General features: G+C 47.8%; 1 long non-coding RNA gene across 1 annotated transcript; it reads right to left on the bottom strand.

Annotated features, from left to right (window-relative positions):
• Window positions 1-541: 541 nt before the first annotated feature.
• LOC140544164 (uncharacterized) lies at window positions 542-9789 on the bottom strand. The gene is made up of 3 exons (XR_011978223.1): window positions 9675-9789; window positions 9306-9381; window positions 542-1112 (listed from the first exon to the last, which is right to left on the bottom strand). It is a non-coding gene; the product is annotated as an uncharacterized lncRNA (long non-coding RNA).
• Window positions 9790-10548: the final 759 nt, after the last annotated feature.

The following is a 10548-nucleotide window of genomic DNA, read 5'->3' as shown; positions in this document are numbered from 1 at the left end:
ATGGTGTATAATTGCAAGACAAAAATTCAATTGTTTTGCTAATGTTGTGATGGTCTTATGAGAGTGGGAACATTTAAAATGAGCTGTACGGCAGTTGCAAGTGTGCAGTTCTTCTAATCAGGTCTAATCACCAGGTTGCATCCTTTAAATCTGCAACACTATTTTTTTAAATGCAATGTAAACCATTACCAGGGTGTGTAGATTAAGAATGGTAAGAACCCACAAAACTATATATGGGCTTTTGGACCACTTGTATGATATATAAGCAGCACATTCAGCATTCAAAAATCATGTGCTTTATCTCCCTAACCAAAAGCCTAATTATAAGCTAAAAGATATAATTAGGTTGATTTAACAGGAAAGTATTATCTGGAAGTATAGAAACAGCTTCCTAAAAGAGTGTTGAGGATGTAGAGTAGAGGAACAGGGAATGTCCCTGTTAAAAATGTCCTTTTACTGTCTGCATTTCCCACAACCTAACAGCTGGTAAGAAGGATATCAGTGTTCATATATGAAATAAAACCAAACATTAAGTAGCACATTAGGAGCAAAAAAGGTTTATTAGACATTTTATTTTTTTCTTACCAAAGTGTACTGTTTTAAGTGATACCACATTATTTCCAATCATTTTAGGTGAATCATAATTGAGGTGGAATTAATGTGTTTTTACCAAAAAGTGAAACTCAGCTCGGTTCCTAACACAGAAACTCCCATTGTGGTGCCGACTGCAAATCCACAGCCTATTACCTTTAATTCAGCTTTCCCAGCACCAACTGTAACACCAGTATCAACCCCCAGACCAGCCTTTACATAAACTGGTCCAGCAGATGCTGATGCACTTGCAACCTCAGCTCGAGCCATGGCAGCTGCACTCAAAATGCTAGCATGGACACCTGCAGATGCATTTGGACCTTTAGCTTCAGCTTGAAAGATGCTCCACTCTGCTTTAGCTCGTCCTACTCCAGCTGCAGCCGAGGCTCCAAGCTTTGGAACGCGTTGTCCAGATTTGTTTCTGCCGCCATGTGCATATGCATCTGCTTCAGCATACACTCCATTAGCAGATGCTGCTCCAGGTCTGTCAAAATTATCTATTATATCAAGGATACCCTGACCTGCAAGAAATTCAGAAATACAGTGATTAGAGAAAAGGTTCAGACAGAGATAGAATGACAGAACATTCAGAGGTAATGTCCTGTGCTCATCATTTGAAATTTTCTGTTTTCTGGATGTGTGCCTCAATGCAGTGCAAAAAAGTCTGCTGTCAGTTACTGTGGACACACATTTATGAACAACACTTTTGTGACGTTTTATTTACACAATCACTCCTAAAGTTCAGACTCCTGAATGAAACTTTACGTTTTCCTTTTTATTGGCTAATAATATTGGCTAGTAAATGGATGAATGAGAGGGGCCGAAACTGGTACAAGAAGGTACAAGAAGTGGCAGGAAGCAATCGCTGGTGTATCAGATCTATTTAAATAAATAAATAAATAATTAAAAATTTCATTAGTAAATTGCAGTGATTGACAGAATAGAAGTGTGAAGGTAAAGAGTCTGGTGGGCGAAGAGTGGTGGTAACCAGAAAGAACAAGGCCAGTGAGTTTGCATCACTAGCTCTAATTAATTGGGAATAGTACCTGGATTTTACTGTATGGAGATTATCTTTATAGAAAAGAAGACGATTACAATATAGATCCTTGTGTATTGTGAGACTAGTCTTCCTGGAGAGATGCTCCAGCTGTCATTCTGTAGTTTTGACGTTTTGTAGCTGACGTAGGTGATGTGGAGACCAAGCAGCTGAGTGGGTAAAGAAACAATCCAAGTGAGTCCAATAAAGAATGAAGTCCAGTGTTATAGTGATTACCCAACTCATCAGTAGTGGCTGAAAGGCTAAGGTTAGGAAGACTAGTGAGGAATAGTAGTGATGTGATTTACATTGTGCATATGTATGTTAAAATCACCAAGCAGAATGAAATAGGGAAATATGAACAGAGGAATGTGAGAAATGCTAAAAAAAAAAGTCAATGTGGAAGTTCCGCCGGGACCTGCAGTGGATGTTTCAGCAGTTACCAAAATTCAGAAAACACAGTCTCAGTCTTTAAATCTAGGCTGAAACTCATCTCGTCATCAGACACACTCTGATACTGCTCAACATTCTCTGATCTCCCTCTTTTTACCTTCTCCCAGTAAATGACCACCCAGTCCAACCTGCTGGAAGATTGCCCGCTGAGGTCCCCTCTACCTGCGTCAGACCAGCTGCCACCTACCAGTCCGACCAGCAGGCCCCCCCACCCACCACCACCCTTACCAGACCAGCTGCACACCCTCCTACCACTGCTACCTGTCTAATGACCATGTTAAACCTAAATTGACTCTTAACTACCTGCCACTATTAATATCACCCCTATTAACTATCTACACCATGATTGTTATATTATGATTATTGCTGTTTACCGGGAGCCAGAGCACCGGACATTAGCAGCAACCTTAAGTGGATAGCAAATAGGAGATATTCAAGGGTGGTTATTCATGTAGGGGCCAATGATATTCGTCTGCGGCAGTCAGAAGTAATGAAGGATAACATTAAAAAGGTGGTTAAACTGTCCGATGCTGTAATTTGCTCTGGCCCATTCCAATGAGGCGCGGCGCTGAGTCTTACAGCCGTCATACAGCCATTTTACAGCATCTCCAAGTGGTGTTTAGAAAATCATGTGGGCTTCATAGACAGAATAGGTTAAAGATAAAGGCAAGCCTGGTCTGGTCGAAATGGTGTCCACCCCATGCGGAAGGGTGCTGCCCATAGTCTCTTAGTCAGTCGGCAGAGTAGTGTAAAAGGCTGCTGACAATCCAGAGCCAGAAAAAAGGTCGCAGACAGACAGGCCTGCGAGCTGCCATGAGGCTTCATCCGGCTTCCGCTGTACTGAGACCGTGTCTGTGCCCTGAATTAAATTCAAACGTAGAACATCTCAAACAGCTCTTAATAATTTAATCAGTGTTAAATCATCATATTTACACTAACAGCACCACCTCAGAATATTTATCACTAAACTTTAATACTGGCAATGTGAATGAATGAAATTATACGTGATCAGAAATGAGATGTTTTGTTAACTGAAACTTGGATTAGACCTGATCAATTTTCAGCACTAAATGAAGTGCACCCTTCAGGCTGTCAGCCCTGCGGCGCCGCGCCCCCCCCAGGGGCGGCTTCGGGCTGCGGTCCACAGGCTCCTCGGAACTTTTCAGTCAATGTTGGGTTAATTTCAATGTTCACGTACTTTCTGTTCCTCCCATGGGTTTTCTCACTAAGGACTTTTATGTTGACAGCGGTCGCAGTAAGGCGGCATGTTTTGTGTTTACATCTGATTTGTTTCACCTGAGTGCTGGGGTACAAAGGGAGCAAACGCAGATGCCTCGGCACCGAGAATTACTCTTGCGATGCCAAGCTGTAAGGTTGGCTTCATGGTCTGGAGACTTCTAGGAAGTTCTACAAGTTCAAGTAGTATATGCTCTATCGGAGCGGTTTCACGTTCAGGAGTTTGCTGTCTGATTCACTGGTTGGTCGCCAGGGAGATTTGGCGTCCGGTTCCCTTGCACCTGAGTCCAGTAAGTTCATCAGCGCCTGACGAGCGCGGTTTTGGGGTGAGGTTTTTGGTTGTTAGTTTCGTTGGTTCTGTTGCGTTCTAGCCTTCCTCCCCCCGTTTGATTTGTCCCCTCTCGCTTTGCTCCCAGACTGCTTTCCAGACTCAGGTGGTTTTCCAGGTTTATCCCCGTTTCAGTTGTCACCTGTTTGTTTTCTGTTTCTGTTTATTGGACCCTGTACTTTGCTGCCTCGTTTTGTTTGTGTTTGTTCATTTTGGTTTGGTCATTAAAGACTGTTTCTCTGCATTGCTCTGTCCCTGTGAGTGTTCCCTTGTCTCGCCTAGCCAGCATGACAGAATTCTCGGCCGACACCCTCCGAACAGCGGGGATGGACGCCTTGTTTCACGCTGTTCGCGCCCAAGGTCAATTCTTGGGGCAGCAGCAACACACTCTGTTGAGCGTGTCAGAGACTGTGGGCCACCTGGCGCAGCAACAGGTGGGCCAGCAGCACCAAGTCACCCAACTAGTGGGTGACGTTCAGGGGCTCACGAATCTAGTAAAGACTTCGTTGGAGCCTGCTAGCTCTCCCCTTCCCGTCTACACGCCCCATAGATTCGTGAGCCCCTGAACGTCACCCACTAGTTGTACAGTGGCAATCTGGAACTTTGCGAGGGGTTCTTGCTTCAGTGTGAGGTCTTCTTTAAGAACTCCCCGACCGGCACTGACCAGGCGAAGATCGCCTTTATAGTATCCCGGCTCGCAGGGAAGGCTCTGGATTGGGCCACTGCCACCTGGAGGGAGCTTAGCGAATGATCCCTCTCGGAATACCTTAAACATTTTAAGGCGGTGTTTCTACACCCCCGAGAGGGACTCACCAAGGGCGACCTGCTGCTGCGCATGGAGCAGGGTTCCCAGTCGGCGGCTCAATACTCCCTGGAGTTCCGTACTCTGGCGGCAGGGAGCGGATGGAATCAGCCGGCCCTCTTGGCCCTGTTTCGTAACGGGTTGAACCCCCGTCTGCAGTGGGAGCTGGCCTGTCGGGGCGAGACGTTGGAGCTGGACGACTTCATCGCGCTCACGATCCGGCTGGACCAGCTCCTAGGTCGCCCTACTCACCTCAGACCCCACGGAGCTGGGGGATCGGTCGCCTGCCCCAAGAAGCAGGCCAGCCAAGGTGCGCCAGGGAGTATAGGACTCTCCTGTTCAGCGGGTACGGCGGCCCCCGCCTCACCAAGTACACCGGAGAGTGAGCCCATGGAAGTGGGTCTCGACCGCTTGGCACCGGAGGAACGCAGTCGTAGGACCAGAGAGGGGCTGTGCTTCTACTGCGGGGATGCGGGGCATCGTCGCAGAGACTGCCGGAGGAGGATCCTGATGGCTTCTCGCCCTAACACCGATGGGCACGGGGAGGGGACTCCTCGCGCTAATGCGGTGAGTCTGCCCGTTCCGGGGTAGTGTCTAGGTCGATCACATTGCCGGTATTAGTGACATACCGGTCTCAGTGTGTGTGTGTTGCAGCGTTGATCGACTGCGGCGCGGAGGGGAGCTTCCTGAGGGCCGACATCGTGGAGCGTCTGGGAATCCCAGTGGAGGAACTCCAGAGACCTCTCCGCATCACCACCCTGGACGGGCAGCCCATGGGTCCTCGCCCCATTACCTACGTGACCACTGGGGTCCACCTAGCCGCGAGTTTCCTGCACCAGGAGGAGGCCTCACTGCTGGTACTCCCGGCCTCCGAGCATGCTCTGATACTAGGTCTGCCATGGCTTGGTAAACACAACCCTCACATCTCCTGGCCAGACAGGGAGATAGTATCTTGGTCCTCGTATTGCCGCACACACTGCCTCAATCTCGCCCCCCTTAGCGTCGGATCCACCTCGGTGGAGAGCCCTGAACCCGAAACCCTAGTCGTCTTGCCGTCCGAGTACGAGGACCTTGCTGATGTCTCCTCCAAGTCCGGTGCTGCTAAGCTCCCCCCCCACCGCCCGTACGACTGCGCCATCGACCTAGTAGAGGGAGCAGTCTTACCTAAAGCACGAGTTTACCCCCTCACTAGGGAGGAGGAATGGGCGATGGAGGATTATATAGACGAAGCCTTAGCACAGGGGTACATCACGCCGTCTAAGTCCCCCGTAGCGTCAGGGTTTTTCTTCATTCAGAAGAAGGCGGGGGTTGAGGCCGTGTATAGACTACCGGGCACTTAACGCTATTACCAGGTGCTTCCCCTATCCCATGCCGTTGGTCCCATCTGCCCTCGAACAGTTGCGGGGGTCCCGAGTGTTTAGCAAGCTGGATTTGCGCAGCGCATATAATCTCGTGCGGATCAGGGAGGGGGACGAGTGGAAGACGGCGTTTATGACCACCAGGGGGCATTACCAGTATCGGGTCATGCCGTATGGCCTAGCCAACGCCCCCTCCGTCTTCCAGTCATTCATCAATGACGTCCTGAAGGACTACCTCGGACGATTCGTGGTGGTCTTTCTGGACGACATACTGGTGTACTCCCCCGACCTGGTCACCCATGTGCGCCACGTCCGCCTGGTCCTGGCGAGACTCAGGTCCCAGCTGCTGTTTGTTAAACTAGAAAAGTGTGTGTTCCACGTGCCGGAGATACCTTTTCTGGGTTACATCATCAGCGAGCGGGGGGTTCTTATGGATCAGGCAAAGGTTCAGGCAGTCCTGGATTGGCCGACACCAGGCTCGGTCAAGGACGTACGAAGTTTTCTAGGGTTTGCAAACTTCTACAGGAGGTTCATTAGAGACTTCAGTAGTTTGGCAGCGCCCATCACGTCATTGCTTAAGGGAGCCCCGCGGTGCATCACTTGGACGCCGGCCGCGGAGGACTCGTTCCAAGCATTCAAGCGTGCTTTCACGTCGGCCCCATTGTTGCGACACCCCGATCCCCGTAGGCCGTTCGTGGTGGAGGTGGATGCCTCCGGTACAGGGGTGGGGGCCATCCTGTCACAGAGACAGGAGGTAAGCGACCGCTTACACCCCATTGCGTTCTATTCCAAGAAGCTCACAGGAGCAGAGAGGAACTACGGGGCAGGGGATCGGGAGCTCCTGGCGGTTAAGATGGCGCTGTCCGAGTGGCGTCATTGGTTGGAGGGAGCTGCCCACCCATTCCTAGTCCTTACCGACCATAAGAACCTCGAGTATCTCCGGCAAGCTAAGTGTCTGAACCCCAGACAAGCCAGGTGGTCCCTGTTTTTCACCAGGTTCCAGTTCCACATCACATACAGGCCGGGCTCCCATAACACTAAGGCGGATGCCCTCTCCCGCATCCACCAAATGGTGGAGGGGGGGGGTCGACCCGGTACCCTTGTTACCACCTTCGGTCTCAGTCGCGGCGATTCAATGGGACCTAGATACGGAGATAGCCGAGGCACTTTCCCGCACATTCACCGTATAATTGCTTCATGTAGCACCTGCGCCCTGTGCAAAACCCCCAAGACGCTCTCTTCGGGGAAGCTCATGCCTCTGCCCGTCCCCGACCGCCCGTGGTCTCACCTGGCGGTAGACTTTGTCACGGATCTGCCCGAATCCGGGGGTTACACGGTGGAGATGACGGTGGTGGATCGTTTCTCGAGGGGGGTTAAGTTCATCCCGTTCCCTACGTTGCCCACAGCCATGCAGGCAGCCCAAGCCCTGGTAGACCATGTCCTCCGGAATTTCGGAATCCTGGAGGACATAGTATCAGACCGAGGGGCCCAGTTCACATCCCGGGTGTGGGGTGCGTTTTGCGAGCACCTGGGGGTGAGTGTAAGTCTTTCCTCAGGATACCACCCTCAGACCAATGGCCAGTGCGAGCGCACTAACCAGGAGCTGGGGAAGTTTCTGCGAATCTACTGTCACGACTACCCCAGTGACTGGTCGCAGTATCTGGTTTGGGCCGAGATGGCCCAGAACTCGCTGAGGTGCGCGACCACTGGCCCCTGTACTGTACTGTACTGTCAGCCCTGCGGCGCCGCGCCCCCCGCAGGGGTGGCTTCGGGCCGCGGTCCACAGGCTCCTCGGAACTTTTCAGTCAATGTTGGGTTAATTTCAATGTTCACATACTTTCTGTTCCTCCCGTGGGTTTTCTCACTAAGGACTTTTATGTTGACAGCGGTCGCAGTAAGGCGCCATGTTTTGTGTTTACATCTGATTTGTTTCACCTGAGTGCTGGGGTACAAAGGGAGCAAACGCAGATGCCTCGGGGCCGAGAATTACTCTTGCGATGCCAAGCTGTAAGGTTGGCTTCATGGTCTGGAGACTTCTAGGAAGTTCTACAAGTTCAAGTAGTATATGCTCTATCGGAGCGGTTTCACGTTCAGGAGTTTGCTGTCTGATTCACTGGTTGGTCGCCAGGGAGATTTGGCGTCCGGTTCCCTTGCACCTGAGTTGAGTAAGTTCATCAGCACCTGACGAGCGCGGTTTTTGATTTGTCCCCTCTCGCTTTGCTCCCGGGCTGCTTTCCAGACTCAGGTGGTTTTCCAGGTTTATCCCCGTTCAGTTGTCACCTGTTTGTTTTCTGTTTCTGTTTATTGGACCCTGTACTTTGCTGCCTCGTTTTGTTTGTGTTTGTTCATTTTGGTTTGGTCATTAAAGACTGTTTCTCTGCATTGCTCTGTCCCTGCGAGTGTTCCCTTGTCTCGCCTAGCCAGCATGACACAGGCTATATTATGTACACAGCCCAGGATGATCAGGCATGGAAGGTCAAGTGTTTGTAATTTACCAGAATACACTAGATATTGTATAGAAACACCTCCACTTCTTTTGTCAGTCTTTTTATTAACAGATTCAATCCAAATAAGAAGCACTGTAATGTATATTCACAGGCCTCCACGGCTCTACTCTAATTTCTAAAATAATTCAGTGGTCTAGCCATTGGGTTAGAAGTGTGCAGTGATAAAGTAAAAAATGTAGGAGATTTTAACATTAATTTTGAAAAGACAGATGAACCATTAACAAAAATATTTACATACATACTGGCACCGCTTAAATGTAAATGACGAGGCAGAAAAATCTTGCACTGTGGTACAGTGATCAAACTCTAAAACAAACAGTATGAAATTTAATGTGGAAAATGTATTTGGCCTCACTAATTAAGAAAAACAAAAACAATACTTTTAATGAGTGTAGAAATGGAGTTACGTGTGGGTATGGAAACCGGGGCTGGGTTGCCACTCCTACTGGGAGGCCCCCACGAGTCGAGATCAGGTAGGTAAACCCATATACCTTAATTTCCAAAGTAACCCAATTCAATAAAGTAGCATCTTGCTGAAGGGGTAGGTCTTCTGCTGACTTCTTTACAGTGTGATTTCTAAACTTACTAAATGTGCGAATAAATACACATTGGGGTATACCGAAACAGACAATTAAGTGCATACAAGTCTCTTTATTTTACAAAAGTCATCATCAATATCATTACAACAAACTTTTATCACATGATTGGTTTCTTACATAAGCTGCCTAAAACTGTGTGCAAGAAAAGCTTAAAATACCTGTTGGGCTTTTACATTACATACCATTTGGTTTACATACCATTTGTTGGGCTTTTACAAAACAAAAGTGTTGCTTTCACTTTAATTTATGAACTAATACAATAATATTAAATAATAATAATAATAGTAAATAGTAGTAAAACAACACTGGCATGGTTGCTGATTTCTCACCCAAAGCTGTCATAAGCTTAGACTGTATGGTTGTACTACATATACATCCCCCACATCTTTACATACCTGTGATATGGTGGAGCTCTCTTGAGCTGTGTCTTCTATGCCTCATCTTCAGTTTTAGTTCTCTTATTGCTCTGTTCTACAGCACACACACACAAACATTCACATTTATTTGATAAACATGCACTTCATTTTGTTAATTATAAAAAAAAAAGTTAAAAGTCATTGAGGAACTTCATTGAGGTGGTGTAGAGAGGCAAAACTACACTGTGTTCTTGTCCAAATACTTATGGACCCGAGTGTATATATGCAAGCACACGATGTAGTGAAATAAACCCTCCTTACAAAAAACAAACACAAACAATGTATAAAGTATGCAGTTGGACTGTATTTCCAAAATAAGCATAAAACACCACATGCTGCTTTTCTTACCTCTCTGTAGCTTCTTCTGGAACTGATGAGTCTGATCTGAACGATCTCAATTTATAGAGAAAATTTACTTTCTCCTTCCTGTAGAGTTGCCCTTGAGACAATACTGAAACCTGAAGGACTGCCCTCTGTGTAAGACTGAAAATAAGCTGATCATAACACGATAGGAATGGGCGGGATAATTACTTGCACAGACTGAGGGAGCACTGAAGATTGAGTCATTGCCATATCCGATACAAAACAGCTGGCCATAACATTCACAGAGTTAACAGTTCCCGGTTTATACACAGAGTCCTCCAGAATAAGTTCCCCCTGAACTCTACAACATAATGTGTGTGTTGTGCTATAATGCTGTACCATGTAAACGTGATAAATAATGGCAGCCTGAAGAGAAACAGGCTCGCGACTAGATGGCTTAATCCCCTGGACTATAAAGGGTACAGAAACATCACCTTCTCCCTTTCACTCAACCTTAGCTGCTCCCTGGGTGATAAGGTGTTCTCAGAGCCCTATTATCTGTTTACTACTATGAATGGGTTATATGTGTAGGATGGATTTTGTACTGCTGTGCCCTCACTGGTTCTGTTGCTGAGTTTAGCTATTTCTTCCTCACACAAGGCTGAGATCCGAGGACTGTGTAGTCCGCTGAAGCAACACTCACAGACGTAGAAGCATTTTAAAGTTATGATCTACTGAACACTGACCTCATGCTCTACTGACCTTAGTAGGCAAATTTCTGGAATAATAATCTAACTAGAAAATACATACAGGGACATTATTGGGACACCTGCTCATTCAGTGCTTCTTCTGAAATCAAGGGTATTGTCATGCTGGCTAGGCGAGACAAGGGAACACTCGCAGGGACAGAGTAATGCAA

This window comes from Salminus brasiliensis, chromosome 22, assembly GCF_030463535.1.
Source record: "Salminus brasiliensis chromosome 22, fSalBra1.hap2, whole genome shotgun sequence".
NCBI classification, from domain to species: domain Eukaryota; kingdom Metazoa; phylum Chordata; class Actinopteri; order Characiformes; family Bryconidae; genus Salminus; species Salminus brasiliensis.
Note: the sequence above shows the minus strand (reverse complement) of the source record. Positions and strands in the feature narration are given on the sequence as shown.